Source organism: Cryptomeria japonica, unplaced genomic scaffold (assembly GCF_030272615.1).
Source record: "Cryptomeria japonica unplaced genomic scaffold, Sugi_1.0 HiC_scaffold_164, whole genome shotgun sequence".
Lineage (NCBI taxonomy): Eukaryota > Viridiplantae > Streptophyta > Pinopsida > Cupressales > Cupressaceae > Cryptomeria > Cryptomeria japonica.
The window spans coordinates 300,001-315,000 of record NW_026728986.1 but is presented as its reverse complement, the minus strand read 5'-3'; the positions used below and the strand labels follow the sequence as shown (position 1 = coordinate 315,000).

General features: G+C 60.1%; 1 non-coding gene across 1 annotated transcript; it reads right to left on the bottom strand.

Moving 5' to 3' along the window:
• Nucleotides 1-4,017: 4,017 nt before the first annotated feature.
• LOC131867144 (5S ribosomal RNA) lies at nucleotides 4,018-4,136 on the bottom strand. The gene has a single exon (XR_009365736.1). It is a non-coding gene; the product is annotated as a 5S ribosomal RNA (ribosomal RNA).
• Nucleotides 4,137-15,000: the final 10,864 nt, after the last annotated feature.

Here is a 15,000-nt window from a genome sequence, read left to right as displayed (position 1 = left end):
ATGCAGTGCACGAAGTCGGAGCCCGGATTGCCCCGGGCGCGCACCTCCGCCAGGGTGGGCACCTTGGTGCGCACAACTTGCCTGGGCTGCGCACCAGGAAGGGCTCAAGATGGCACCCGCGTTCCGTTTTTTTCACTATCTTTCAGAACGGAAATTTTAAAATCTCGTTTTTTTTTGCCTTTTCTGGAAATTAGTGAAGGCAGCGCATCAAAGGTGCGCAACGCTGGTGCGAACCTGGGAGCGCTCCGATGTGTGCTCCAAGGTGCGGCGTGCACGAAGTCGGACCCCGGTTTGCCCCGGGTGCGCACCTCGCGTGCACCTTGGTGCGCACACCTTGGCTGGGTTGCGCGCCCTGGTGGGCACCATGGTGCGCACCAAGGAGCGCTCCGAAGTGTGCTCCAAGGTGCGGCGTGCACGAAGTCGGAGCCCGGTTTGCCCCGGGTGCGCACCTCGCGTGCACCTTCGCCGCGGTGGGCACCATGGCGTGCACGAAGTCGGAGCCCGGTTTGCCCCGGGTGCGCACCTCGCGTGCACCTTCGCCGGGGTGGGCACCTTGGTGTGCAGACCTTGGCTGGGTTGCGCGCCCTGGTGGGCACCATGGTGCGCACCAAGGAGCGCTCCGAAGTGTGCTCCAAGGTGCGGCCTGCACGAAGTCGGAGCCCGGTTTGCCCCGGGTGTGCACCTCGGGTGGGCACCTTGGTGCGCATGCCTTGCCTGGGCTGCGCACCAGGGCGGGCTCAAGATGGCACCCGCGTTCCTTTTTTTTCACTATCTTTCAAAACGGAAATTTTAAAATCTCATTTTTTTTTGCCTTTTTCTGGAAATTAGTGAAGGCAGCGCATCAAAGGTGCGCACCTCGCTGCCCACCACGGTGCGCAACGCCGGTGGGCACCCGGGAGTGCTTCGAAGTGTGCTCCAAGGTGCTGCGTGCACGTTGTCGGAGCCCGGTTTGCCCCGGGTGCGCACCTCGCGTGCACCTTCGTCGGGGTGGGCACCTTGGCTGGGTTTGCCCCGGCTGCGCTCCGAAGCGGGGTTATTGGAGCGCCGCCTCTTTTTTTGTCGGAGCGTTTGGTGGGGTTTCTCGCATTGGCTCTTCCGAGGCCCGGTTGCCACCCTGGCGCGCACGAAGTCGGAAGTAGGGTTAATTGCCCGGGTGCGCACCTTTGCCAGGGTGGGCACCTTACCTGGGCTGCGCACCAGGGCGGGCTCAAGATGGCACGCGCGTTCCGTTTTTTTCACTATCTTTCAAAACGGAAATTTTAAAATCTCCTTTTTTTTTTGCCTTTTCTGGAAATTAGTGAAGGCAGCGCATCAAAGGTGCGCACCTCGCTGCCCACCTTGGTGTGCTCTGAGGTGCGCACCCGGGAGCGCTACGAAGTGTGCTCCAAGGTGCGGCGTGCACGTTGTCGGAGCCCGGTTTGCCCCGGGTGCGCACCTCGCCTGCACCTTGGCCGGGGTGGGCACCTTGGCTGGGTTTGCCCAGGGTGCGCTCCGAAGCGGGGTTACTGGAGCGCCCCCTCTTTTTTTGTCAGAGCGTTTGGTGGGGTTTCTCGCATTGGCTCTTCCCAGGCCCGGTTGTTGGGTGCGCTCCCACCCTGGCGCGCGCGAAGTTGGAAGTTGGGTTAATTGCCCGGGCGCGCACCTTCGCCAGGGTGGGCACCTTGGTGCGCACACCTTGGCTGGGCTGCGCACCAGGGCGGGCTCAAGATGGCACCAGCATTCCCTTTTTCTCACTATCTTTCAAAACGGAAATTTTAAAATCTCGTTTTTTTTTTGCCTTTTATGGAAATTAGTGAAGGCATCGCATCAAAGGTGCGCACCTCGCTGCCCACCTTGGTGTGCTCCGAGGTGCCCACCACGGTGCGCAACGCCGGTGCGAACCCGGGAGCGCCCCGATGTGTGCTCCAAGGTGCGGCGTGCACGAAGTCGGACCCCGGTTTGCCCCGGGTGCGCACCTCGCGTGCACCTTGGTGCGCACACCTTGGCTGGGTTGCGCGGCCTGGTGGGCACCATGGTGCGCACCAAGGAGCGCTCCGAAGTGTGCTCCAAGGTGCGGCGTGCACGAAGTCGGAGCCCGGTTTGCCCCGGGTACGCACCTCGCGTGCACCTTCGCCGGGGTGGGCACCTCGGCTGGGTTGCGCGCCCTGGTGCGCACCAAGGAGCGCTCCGAAGTGTGCTCCAAGGTGCGGCGTGCACGAAGTCGGAGCCCGGTTTGCCCCGGGTGCGCACCTTCGCCGCGGTGCGCACCATGGCGTGCACGAAGTCGGAGCCCGGTTTGCCCCGGGTGCGCACCTCGCGTGCACCTTCGGCGGGGTTGCGCGCCCTGGTGGGCACCATGGTGCGCACCAAGGAGCGCTCCGAAGTGTGCTCCAAGGTGCGGCGTGCACGAAGTCGGAGCCCGGTTTGCCCCGGGTGCGCACCTCGCGTGCACCTTCGGCGGGGTTGCGCGCCCTGGTGGGCACCATGGTGCGCACCAAGGAGCGCTCCGAAGTGTGCTCCAAGGTGCGGCGTGCACGAAGTCGGAGCCCGGTTTGCCCCGGGTGCGCACCTCGCGTGCACCTTCGCCGCGGTGGGCACCATGGCGTGCACGAAGTCGGAGCCCGGTTTGCCCCGGGTGCGCACCTCGCGTGCACCTTCGCCGGGGTGGGCACCTCGGCTGGGTTGCGCGCCCTGGTGCGCACCAAGGAGCGCTCCGAAGTGTGCTCCAAGGTGCGGCGTGCACGAAGTCGGAGCCCGGTTTGCCCCGGGTGCGCACCTCGCGTGCACCTTCGCCAGGGTGGGCACCTCGGTGCGCACACCTTCTCAATGTTTTCTTGCCTTTTCTGGAAATTGGTGAAGGCAGCGCATCAAAGGTGCGCACCTCGGTGTGCTCCGAGGTGCGAACCCGAGAGCGCTCCGAGGTGCCCACGAAGTCGAAAGTCGGGTTAATTGCATTGTTTTCCCCGGGTGCGCTCCGAGGTGCGCAACATCGGCGCGCACCAAGGAGGGCTCCGAAGTGTGCTCCAAGGTGCGCACGATGGCGTGCACCTCTGGTGCGCACGATTCGGAGCTCGGTTTGACCGGGGTGCGCACACCTTGGCTGGGTTGCGCACCTTTTGTGCGCTCCAAGGTGCGCACGAAGTCGGAGCTCGGTTTGCCCCGGGTGCGCACCTTCGCCAGGGTGCGCACCTTGATGCGCACGCCTTGGCTGGGCTGCGCACCTTGGTGGGCGCCATGGTGCGCACCTTTCGTGCGCTCCAAGGTGCGCACGAAGTCGGAGCTCGGTTTGCCCCGGGTGCGCACCTTGGTGGGCGCCATGGTGCACTCCGAGGTGCCCAAGATTGGTGCGCACCAAGGAGCGCTCCGAAGTGCGCTCCAAGGTGCGCGCGAAGTCGAAAGTTGGGTTAATTGTCCGGTTTGCCTCGGGTGCGCACCTTGCGTGCACCTTCGCCAGGGTGGGCGCCTTGGTGCGCACACCTTGGCTGGGCTGCGCACACCTTGGCACCCGCGTTTCCTTCATTTTAAATTTTTTTTTTTTACAATCTCTCAAGTGGGAAATTCTATAATCTCAACTTTTTTTGCCTTTTCAGGAAACTTTTGAATGGAGCGCATCATTGGTGCGCTCCGAAGTGTGCTCCAAAGCTCTCTCCAGCTGCGTGCACCTGCCCCGGCCGCGCACCCGGCCCCGCCCAGCTTCGCTCACCTGTCCCGGGCGTCTGGTGCGGAACCTTAGAGTAAGAAACATCACCGTGCACCTTGGCCAACGTGCGCGACTCGACCGAGCGCGCACTGGCCGAGGTGCACACCGATTTCACCTGGGTGCGCGCGCAGCACCTCGGGCGCACCGGGGTGCGCGCACAACGCCCGGGTTGCACCGTGGCCTGTGTGCTCGGGGCGCCTCGGGTGCGCGCTCGGTGTCGCCCCCGCGCGCGCGGTAGTGCGGGCAGCGCACCCCGGCCCGGCCCGGCCCCGACGAGAACGCAAACGGGCAAAAGGTTTATTCAAATAGCATTGCGACGCCCGGCGAAAAACTAAAAAAGGGTGCAACACCGGGACTTCCCGGGAGGTCACCCATCCCAGTACTACTCCGGCCCAAGCGCGCTTAACTGCGGAGTTCTGATGGGATCTGGTGCACTAATGCTGGTATGATCGCACCCGTTATGAGCTTGTCGCAGTGTGTACTTAGCAAACCGCGACCCACGTGCGAATCCACCCCGGCCACCCACCCCCGTCGAGGTGCACACCCTCCCTCGCGAAGTGCGCCCCGTTCGCCAAGTGTGAGCCCTGCCCGGGTGCGCGCACCTTGCTAGGGCGTCGGGTGTGCACCCGGCCCGGCCTACGTGCGTGCACCTGGAGGGGGCGTCGTGTGCGTGCAGTGTCCCGTCTGCAACGCGGTGCCCACACACCACCTCGGGCGCAACGACCTGCGCTCACATGTGGGCCGAGTGCACCTTGGTGCATGTTCGGGGCGCCTCGGGTGCACGCTCGATCTTGCCCCGGTGCACCAAGGCGCTCGGTTTGCCCCGGGTGCGCACTTGGTGCAAGGTGGGCACCCAAAATAGGGATCAAGCACCAAAACACAAGTTTCGGGATGCAAAATGGGACCCAAGGACCACAAATGCGTTCCAAGACCCATGATGGGTCCACGAGAACAAAAATGTGTTCCGAGACTTAATAAACAAATATTGGGTTTTAGGAGAAGAAACATGCTCTGATGCCCAAAACGAGAATCGACCCCGAAAAGGCCACAGGCCAAAAGTGGGATGCGAGACAAAAAAAAATGGGACCCGAGGACCAAAATTGGGTTCCCAGGTCGAAGACAGGGCAACCGGACAAGAAACGACCTCTAAGGCTCGAAATGAGTCCCGACGACTAAAACTTGACAAGAAGCACCCATCAGGCACCCAACTCGACACCCATGGGATGCCGACCCACCCGGGCTTCCACCTAGCACACCTTGGCACCCACCCACCCTCGCACCCAACCTCGCACCCAACTTAGCACCTTTGAACCCACATTGGCACTCACCCTGACCCTGGCACCTTGGAACCCACATTGGCACTCACCTTGACCCTGGCACCCACCTTTGCACTCACCTTGGGACCCACCCTGGCTCCCACCTCGGCACCCACCCAGACACCCACCTTGGTTCCTTGGCACCCACCTTGGATCCTTGGCACCCACCCCGACACCCACCTTGGCACGCAACTTGGCTACTTGCCACCCACCTTGGCTCCTTGACGCCCACCCCGACAACCACCCCGTGACCTACCCTGGCTAGGGTTGGTGCACACCCACCCTGGTGCCCACCTTGGCACCCACCCTATGACCCACCTTGGCACGCACCTTAGTACCCACCCCGTTACCCACCCTAGGACCCACCCCGTGACCCACCTTGGCCAGGGTGGGTGCACCCACCCTGGTGCCCACCTTGGCACCCACCCATCCTAGCACCCAGCCTGTGACCGGGCTTGGAACCCAACCTTGCACCCGCACCCGTCTTGGCCAGTGTGGGTGCGCACCCATCCTGGCACCCACGTTGTGACACACCCTTTAACCCACGCACCCTAGCACCCACGTTGGCACCCACCTTGGAACCCAACCTAGCAACTTGGCACCCACCCCGTGACCCACCTTGGCATCCACCATAGCAGTCGCCGACTTGGCACCCACCTCGGCACCCACCTTGACACTTGTGGACCCACCTTGCCACTCACCCTAGCATCGACCCATCCTAGCACCCACCCTGGCACCTTTGCACCCTAGCACTCACCCATCCTAGCACCTAACCTGTGACCCACCTTGACACTCACCCTCGCACCCACCTTGGAACCCAACCTAGCACCCACCCACCCTGACACCAACCCTAGCACCTACCCACCCTTGCACCCACCCTGTGACCCATCTTGGCACCCACCCATCCTACCACTCAACCTATCACCCACCTTCTCACCCACCTTGGCATCCACCTTAGCACCCACCCACACTGGCACCTTGGCACCCACCTCGGGCAAGGTGGGTGCACACCCACCCTGGCACCCAATTTAGAACCCACCGAGCATGTTACCCACCTTGGCACCCACATTGCAGCCCACCCTAGTACCCACCCTATGACCCACATTGGCATCCACACCCTAGCACCCAGGCACCTCGACACCCGCCTTGACACCCACCCTAGCACTGAACCTGTGACCCACCTTGGAACTCACCCTAGAACCCACCCACCCTGTGAACCACCTTGGCATCCACCTTAGCACCCACCCACCTTGGCACCCACTCTAGCACTCACCCATCCTAACACCCAACTTGTTACCCACCTTGGCACCCGCCCTCGCGTCCACCTTGAAACCCACCCTAGCACCCACCCACGCAGGAGCCCACCTTGGCACCCAACCTAACACCCACGCATCCTGGCACCCAACTTGTGACCCACCTTGGAACCCACCCTAGTACCCACCTTTGAACCCACTATATCACCAACCCACCTTGGCACCCACCCTATGACCCTCTTTGGAATCCACCCTAGCACGCACCCACCCTGGCACCCACCATGGAGCGCACCCTAGCACCCACCCACCTCGGCACGCACCTCAACACCCACCTTGGTGTGCGCACTGCGCCAACCTCTCAAAGACCCTATGTGGTGCGCTCCAAAGTGTACACCTTTGGTGCGCTCCAAGGTGCGCACCTTTGGTGCACACCGAGGTGCACACCAAAGTGTGCACCGAGGTGAGCACCAAAGTGCACTCCAGGGTGCACACCAAGGCGTGCACCTTTGGTGCGGTCAATGCAAACGAATTCGGAAGTTGGGGTCGATGTCCTAATCGCTGCTGCAGACTACACGTATGAGAATCGGACAAATAGATTTATATAGGGGAGGTGTTGCGTTTGATGGGTCGACTCCCCTGGTTGTGTGCACTGCACCAACTTCAAAGACCCTGTCTTGTTTAAGAAGTCAAAAGTTGGGGTGGATGTCCTAATCATTGCTGCAGTCTACGCATGTATGAGAATCAGACAAATAGCTTATATAGGGGAGGTGTTGCATTCGGTGGGTTGACTCCCCTGGTTGTGCGCACTGCGCCAACCTCAAAGACCCCGCATAGCAGAAGAAGTCGGAAGTCGGATTTTGGTGAGCACCAAGGCGTGCACCTTTGGTGCGGTCAACGCAGACGAATTCAGAAGTTGGGGTGGATGTCCTAATCGTTGTTGCAGGCTACACATGTATGAGAATCAGACAAATAGCTTATATAGGGGAGGTGTTGGGTTTGATGGGTCAACTCCCTTGGTTGTGCGCATTACGCCAACCTCAAAGACCTTGTTTTCGTTAAGAAGTCAAAAGTTGGGGTCAATGTCCTAATGGCTCCTGCAGGCTACACATGTATGAGAATCGGACAAATAGCTTATATAGGGGAGGTGTTGGGTTTGATGGGTCGACTCCCCTGGTTGTGCGCATTACGTCAACCTCAAAGACCTTGTTTTCGTTAAGAAGTCAAAAGTTGGGGTCGATGTCCTAATTGCTCCTGTAGACTACACATGTATGAGAATCAGACAAATAGCTTATATAGGGGAGGTGTTGGGTTTGATGGGTTGACTCCCCTAGTTGTTCGCATTACACCAACCTCAAAGACCTTGTTTTCGTTTAGAAGCCGAAAGTTGGGGTCGATGTCCTAATTGCTCCTGCAGGCTACGCATGTATGAGAATCAGACAAATAGCTTATATAGGGGAGGTGTTGGGTTTGATGGGTCGACTCCCCTGGTTGTGCGCATTGCGCCAACCTCAAAGACCCTGCATTGCGGATGAAGTCGAAAGTCAGAGTTTGGTGTGCTACAAGGTGTGGTCGAAGGTGCTCACCTAGGTGTGCACCTTTGGAGCACAGGAAAAGTGCCCTCCAAAAGTGCGCACCTTTGGAGTGCACAAAAGTGCCCTCCAAAAGTGCGCACCTTTGGAGCGCAGAAAAGTGCCCTCCAAAAAGTGCCCTCCAAAAGTGCGCACCTTTGGAGCGCAGAAAAGTGCCCTCCAAAAAGTGCCCTCCAAAAGTGCGCACCTTTGGAGCGCAGAAAAGTGCCCTCCAAAAAGTGCCCTCCAAAAGTGCGCACCTTTGGAGCGCAGAAAAGTGCCCTCCAAAAAGTGCCCTCCAAAAGTGCGCACCTTTGGAGCGCAGAAAAGTGCCCTCCAAAAAGTGCCCTCCAAAAGTGCGCACCTTTGGAGCGCAGAAAAGTGCCCTCCAAAAAGTGCCCTCCAAAAGTGCGCACCTTTGGAGCGCAGAAAAGTGCCCTCCAAAAAGTGCCCTCCAAAAGTGCGCACCTTTGGAGCGCAGAAAAGTGCCCTCCAAAAGTGCGCACCTTTGGAGCGCACAAAAGTGCCCTCCAAAAGTGCGCACTTTTGGTGCGCACCAAGGCGCTGGTTCGGTCGTTGCAGGCGAGTTCGGAAGTTGGGGTCGATGTCCTGAGCGGAGGTGCAAACTACACAGGTGTCGGAATCGGACAAATAGCTTATATAGGGGAGGTGTATGCTTCGATGGGTCGACTCCCCAGGTTGAGCGCACCGCGCCAACCTCAAAGACCCTACGGTATGGATGAAGTCGGAAGTTGGGTCCGATGACCGATTCGATTAGTAGGTATGCTCATGAGGTCGGAATTTGGGTCCGATGACCTGCCATGTGCAGGAAGGCGAATGTTGACACTGTGCGTTGCAAGGTGCACACCAAGGCGCTGGTGCGGTCTTTTTAGTCGAGTTCGGAAGTTGGGGTCGATGTCCTGATCGGAGGTGCAAGCTACACAGGTGTGGGAATCGGACAAATAGCTTATATAGGGGAGGTGTATGCTTCGTTGGGTCGACTCCCCGGGTTGAGCGCACCGCGCCAACCTCAAAGACCCTACGGTATGGATGAAGTCGGAAGTTGGGTCCGATGACCGATTCGATATGTAGGCATACTCGCGAGGTCGGAATTTGGGTCCGATGACCTGCCACGTGCAGGAAGGCGAATGTTGGCACTGTGCGTTGCAAGGTGCGCACCAAGGCGCTGGTTCGGTCGTTGGAGGCGAGTTCGGAAGTTGGGGTCGATGTCTTGATCGGAGGTGCAAACTACACAGGTGTGGGAATCGGACAAATAGCTTATATAGGGGAGGTGTATGCTTCGTTGGGTCGACTCCCCGGGTTGAGCGCACCGCGCCAACCTCAAAGACCCTACGGTATGGATGAAGTCGGAAGTTGGGTCCGATGACCGATTCGATATGTAGGCATACTCGCGAGGTCGGAATTTGGGTCCGATGACCTGCCATGTGCAGGAAGGCGAATGTTGGGACTGTGCGTCGCAAGGTGCGCACCAAGGCGCTGGTGCCGTCGTTGCAGTCGAGTTCGGAAGTTGGGGTCGATGTCCTGGTCAGAGGTGCAAACTACACAGGTGTGGGAATCGGACAAATAGCTTATATAGGGGAGGTGTATGCTTCGATGGGTCGACTCCCTGGGTTGAGCGCACCGCGCCAACCTCAAAGACCCTACAGTATGGATGAAGTCGGAAGTTGGGTCCGATGACCGATTCGATACGTAGGCATATTGGCGAGGTCTGAATTTGTGTCCGATGACCTGCCATGCGCAGGAAGGCGGAATTTGGGTCCGATGACCGAGTTGATGGCGTGCCATGCGCAGAAAGGCGGAATTTGGGTCCGATGACCGAGTTGATGTTGATGGCCCGCCATGCACAGGAAGGCGGAATTTGGGTCCGATGACCGATTTGAAGGCGTGCCATACGCAAAAAGGCGGAGTTTGGGTCCGATGACCGAGTTGATATTGATGGCCCGCCATGCGCAGGAAGGCGGAATTTGGGTCCGATGACCTGACATACGCATGGAGTCCGACTCGGGGGCCGATGTTCGATTCGATGACTTGCATTGTGGGTAAAGTCGGAAGTTGTGGTCTTTGACCCGATTCGATGACCAGACTTCGGCTGCTTGAGAATCGGACAAATAACTTATATAGGGGAGGTAGTGTTCTCGAGCATCCTCCCCCCGTGCCCGTTTATGTCGATTGATGCTGGTGCTCGACTGGTTGGAGCGCTCGGATGCAAAAATCTTGCACCAGGATTTATCGATTGTGATGGACACGGCAAGTCTCCTGATTGCTATGCAGGAGCTCATCGTGAATCTCTATGCGGCCTTGGTATGGACTCGACCTGCGGAATGGTTCGGCAATGGTAGTCGCTCCAACACGTCCTTGCAATGGCCACAGAGGTGATTCGACTAGAGCTCCAGTCTAGCTTTTGGGTTGCTTGGCGGACTGGTATAGCCGCGATCGAGTTCCGGCCATGAACGTTTTAGATAGCTCTTGGGCTTTCTGGGACGGAAGTCGGAAGTTTGGGCTGTTGTCCGATTTGATGACCATTCTTCGGATGTGTGAGAATCGGACAAATAACTTATATAGGGGACTGTGTTGTCTCACGCAGCCCCCTCCGTGCCCCTCTATCTCGACCGATGTTGGTGCTTGAAAGGGTTGGGATCGCTCGGATTTATAAACGTGCACCACCATTTGTCGAGTGTGAGGGACGCGGCAGGTCTCCTAAATGCTATGCGGGCGCTCTCTGAGAATCTCTATCCGGCCTCGACACAGACTAGTCTTGCTGAATGGTTTGGCACTGGTAGTCGATCCAACACGTCGTTGTTGTGGCCGCCTAGGCGATTCGATTCGAGCCCCCGTCTAGCTTTTGGGTTGCTTGGCGGATTTTGCCCTATCCGCAAGTGAGCTCGGTCCCTAAACGTTCGAGAAACCCGATTGCTATGCGCCGACTCTCTTTCTTGCGAGCCTCCATCTAGCTTTTGGGTCTCTACGGAACGGAAGTCGGAATCTGGGACCGTTGTTTGATTCGACGAGGCAGACTACGGTTGTGCGAGAATCGGACAAATAACTTATATAGGGGAGGTGTTGACTGGAGCATTCTCCCCCGTGCCCCTCTAACTCGACCAATGCTGGCGCTCGAACGGTGGTAGCGCTCGGATTTTCATTGAGCGCCAGCATTGGTCGATTTAGAGGGGCATGCGAGATTCCCGAATGCTATGCGAGGGCTCTAACGGAAATGTCTATTGGTTTCGGTATGGATGCAATTGCGAGTGGTTCGGCAAAGGTAGTCGTTCCGATGCGTCCATGTCGTGGCCAAATCGATAATTCGATTTGAGCCCTCGTATAGCATTTGGGTCTCTCGATGTGATTCCGCATTCCAGTCCCTTTGGGCACTGCTTGAGCCGCATCCCAGGGGGTTCCCTTCCCAATAATCTGCCTCGCAACCCGATTGCTATGCGGTGAGGCTCCTCGGCCGCCTCGGAACTATCTGTGTATCAGACGCATCGCGGGATAAGGGGTTGGCAACGGTAGTCGCCCCAAGCGCGTCCGATGCTTGGACCATTCCGAGGCGGCCCTGAAGCCTCTTCCGTCTAGCCGTTGGGTCCTTCTCGCCGCATCCCTCGCCTCGCACCCCGATTGCTATGCGGTGAGGCTCCTCGGCCGCCTCGGAACTATCTATGTATCGGACGCGTCGCGGGATAAGGGGTTGTCACTGGTAGTCGCCCCAAGCGCGTCCGATGCTTGGACCATTCCGAGGCGGCCCTGAAGCCTCTTCCGTCTAGCCGTTGGGTCCTTCTCGCCGCATCCCTCGCCTCGCACCCCGATTGCTATGCGGTGAGGCTCCTCGGCCGCCTCGGAACTATCTGTGTATCGGACGCGTCGCGGGATAAGGGGTTGTCATTGGTAGTCGCCCCAAGCGCGTCCGATGCTTGGACCATTCCGAGGCGGCCCTGAAGCCTCTTCCGTCTAGCCGTTGGGTCCTTCTCGCCGCATCCCTCGCCTCGCACCCCGATTGCTATGCGGTGAGGCTCCTCGGCCGCCTCGGAACTATCTGTGTATCGGACGCGTCGCGGGATAAGGGGTTGTCACTGGTAGTCGCCCCAAGCGCGTCCGATGCTTGGACCATTCCGAGGCGGCCCTGAAGCCTCTTCCGTCTAGCCGTTGGGTCCTTCTCGCCGCATCCCTCGCCTCGCACCCCGATTGCTATGCGGTGAGGCTCCTCGGCCGCCTCGGAACTATCTGTGTATCGGACGCGTCGCGGGATAAGGGGTTGTCACTGGTAGTCGCCCCAAGCGCGTTCGATGCTTGGACCATTCCGAGGCGGCCCTGAAGCCTCTTCCGTCTAGCCGTTGGGTCCTTCTCGCCGCATCCCTCGCCTCGCACCCCGATTGCTATGCGGTGAGGCTCCTCGGCCGCCTTGGAACTATCTGTGTATCGGACGCGTCGCGGGATAAGGGGTTGTCACTGGTAGTCGCCCCAAGCGCGTCCGATGCTTGGACCATTCCGAGGCGGACCCGAAGCCTCTTCCGTCTAGCCGTTGGGTCCTTCTCGCCGCATCCTTCGCCTCGCACCCCGATTGCTATGCGGTGAGGCTCCTCGGCCGCCTCGGAACTATCTGTGTATCGGACGCGTCGCGGGATAAGGGGTTGTCACTGGTAGTCGCCCCAAGCGCGTCCGATGCTTGGACCATTCCGAGGCGGACCCGAAGCCTCTTCCGTCTAGCCGTTGGGTCCTTCTCGCCGCATCCCTCGCCTCGCACCCCGATTGCTATGCGGTGAGGCTCCTCGGCCGCCTTGGAACTATCTGTGTATCGGACGCGTCGCGGGATAAGGGGTTGTCACTGGTAGTCGCCCCAAGCGCGTCCGATGCTTGGACCATTCCGAGGCGGACCCGAAGCCTCTTCCGTCTAGCCGTTGGGTCCTTCTCGCCGCATCCCTCGCCTCGCACCCCGATTGCTATGCGGTGAGGCTCCTCGGCCGCCTTGGAACTATCTGTGTATCGGACGCGTCGCGGGATAAGGGGTTGTCACTGGTAGTCGCCCCAAGCGCGTCCGATGCTTGGACCATTCCGAGGCGGACCCGAAGCCTCTTCCGTCTAGCCGTTGGGTCCTTCTCGCCGCATCCCTCGCCTCGCACCCCGATTGCTATGCGGTGAGGCTCCTCGGCCGCCTTGGAACTATCTGTGTATCGGACGCGTCGCGGGATAAGGGGTTGTCACTGGTAGTCGCCCCAAGCGCGTCCGATGCTTGGACCATTCCGAGGCGGCCCCGAAGCCTCTTCCGTGTAGCCGTTGGGTCCTTCTCGCCGCATCCCTCGCCTCGCACCCCGATTGCTATGCGGTGAGGCTCCTCGGCCGCCTTGGAACTATCTGTGTATCGGACGCGTCGCGGGATAAGGGGTTGTCACTGGTAGTCGCCCCAAGCGCGTCCGATGCTTGGACCATTCCGAGGCGGCCCCGAAGCCTCTTCCGTGTAGCCGTTGGGTCCTTCTCGCCGCATCCCTCGCCTCGCACCCCGATTGCTATGCGGTGAGGCTCCTCGGCCGCCTTGGAACTATCTGTGTATCGGACGCGTCGCGGGATAAGGGGTTGTCACTGGTAGTCGCCCCAAGCGCGTCCGATGCTTGGACCATTCCGAGGCGGACCTGAAGCCTCTTCCCTCTAGCCGTTGGGGCTTTCTCGCCGCATCCCTCGCCTCGCACCCCGATTGCTATGCTGTGAGGCTCCTCGGCCGCCTTGGAACTATCTGTGTATCGGACGCATCGCGGGATAAGGGGTTGGCAGTGGTAGTCGCCCCAAGCGCATCCGATGCTTGGACCATTCCGAGGCGGCCCTGCAGCCTCTTCCGTCTAGCCGTTGGGGCCATCTCGCCGCATCCCCCACCTCGCACCACGATTGCTATGCGGTGAGGCTCCTTGGCCGCCTCGGAACTATCTGTGTATCGGACGCATCGCGGGATAAGGGGTTGTCACTGGTAGTCGCCCCAAGCGCGTCCGATGCTTGGACTATTCCGAGGCGGCCCTGCAGCCTCTTCCGTCTAGCCGTTGGGGCCATCTCGCTGCATCCCCCACCTCCTCGGCCGCCTCGGAACTATCTGTGTATCGGACGCATCGCGGGATAAGGGGTTGGCAGTGGTAGTCGCCCCAAGCGCGTCCGATGCTTGGACTATTCCGAGGCAGCCCTGCAGCCTCTTCCGTCTAGCCTTTGGGGCCATCTCGCCGCATCCCTCGCCTCGCACCCCGATTGCTATGCGGTGAGGCTCCTCGGCCGCCTGGGAACTATCTTCGTATCGGACGCATCGCGGGATAAGGGGTTGTCACTGGTAGTCGCCCCAAGCGCGTCCGATGCTTGGACTATTCCGAGGCGGCCCTGTGGCCTCTTCCGTCTAGCCGTTGGGGCCATCTCGCCGCATCCCCCACCTCGCACCCCGATTGCTATGCGGTGAGGCTCTTCGGCCGCCTTGGAACTATCTTCGTATCGGACGCATCGCGGGATAAGGGGTTGTCACTGGTAGTGGCCCCAAGCGCGTCCGATGCTTGGACTATTCCGAGGCGGCCCTGCAGCCTCTTCCGTCTAGCCGTTGGGGCCATCTCGCCGCATCCCCCACCTCGCACCCCGATTGCTATGCGGTGAGGCTCCTCGGCCGCCTTGGAACTATCTTCGTATCGGACGCATCGCGGGATAAGGGGTTGTCACTGGTAGTCGCCCCAAGCGCGTCCGATGCTTGGACTATTCCGACGCGGCCCTGTGGCCTCTTCCGTCTAGCCGTTGGGGCCATCTCGCCGCATCCCCCACCTCGCACCCCGATTGCTATGCGGTGAGGCTCCTCGGCCGCCTTGGAACCATCTTCGTATCGGACGCATCGCGGGATAGGGGGCTGTCACTGGTAGTCGCCCCAAGCGTGTCCGATGCTTGGACCATTCCTAGGCGGCCCTGAAGCCTCTTCCGTCTAGCCGTTGGGGCCTTCCCGCCCCATCCCTCGCCTCGCACCCCCGATTGCTATGCGGTGAGGCTCCTCGGCCGCCTTGGAACCATCTGTGTATCGGACGCATCGCGGGATAAGGGGTTGGCACTGGCAGTCGCCCCAAGCGCGTCCGATGCTTGGACCATTCCGAGGTGGCCCTGAAGCCTCTTCCGTCTAGCCGTTGGGGCCTTCCCGCCCCATCCCTCGCCTCGCACCCCGATTGATA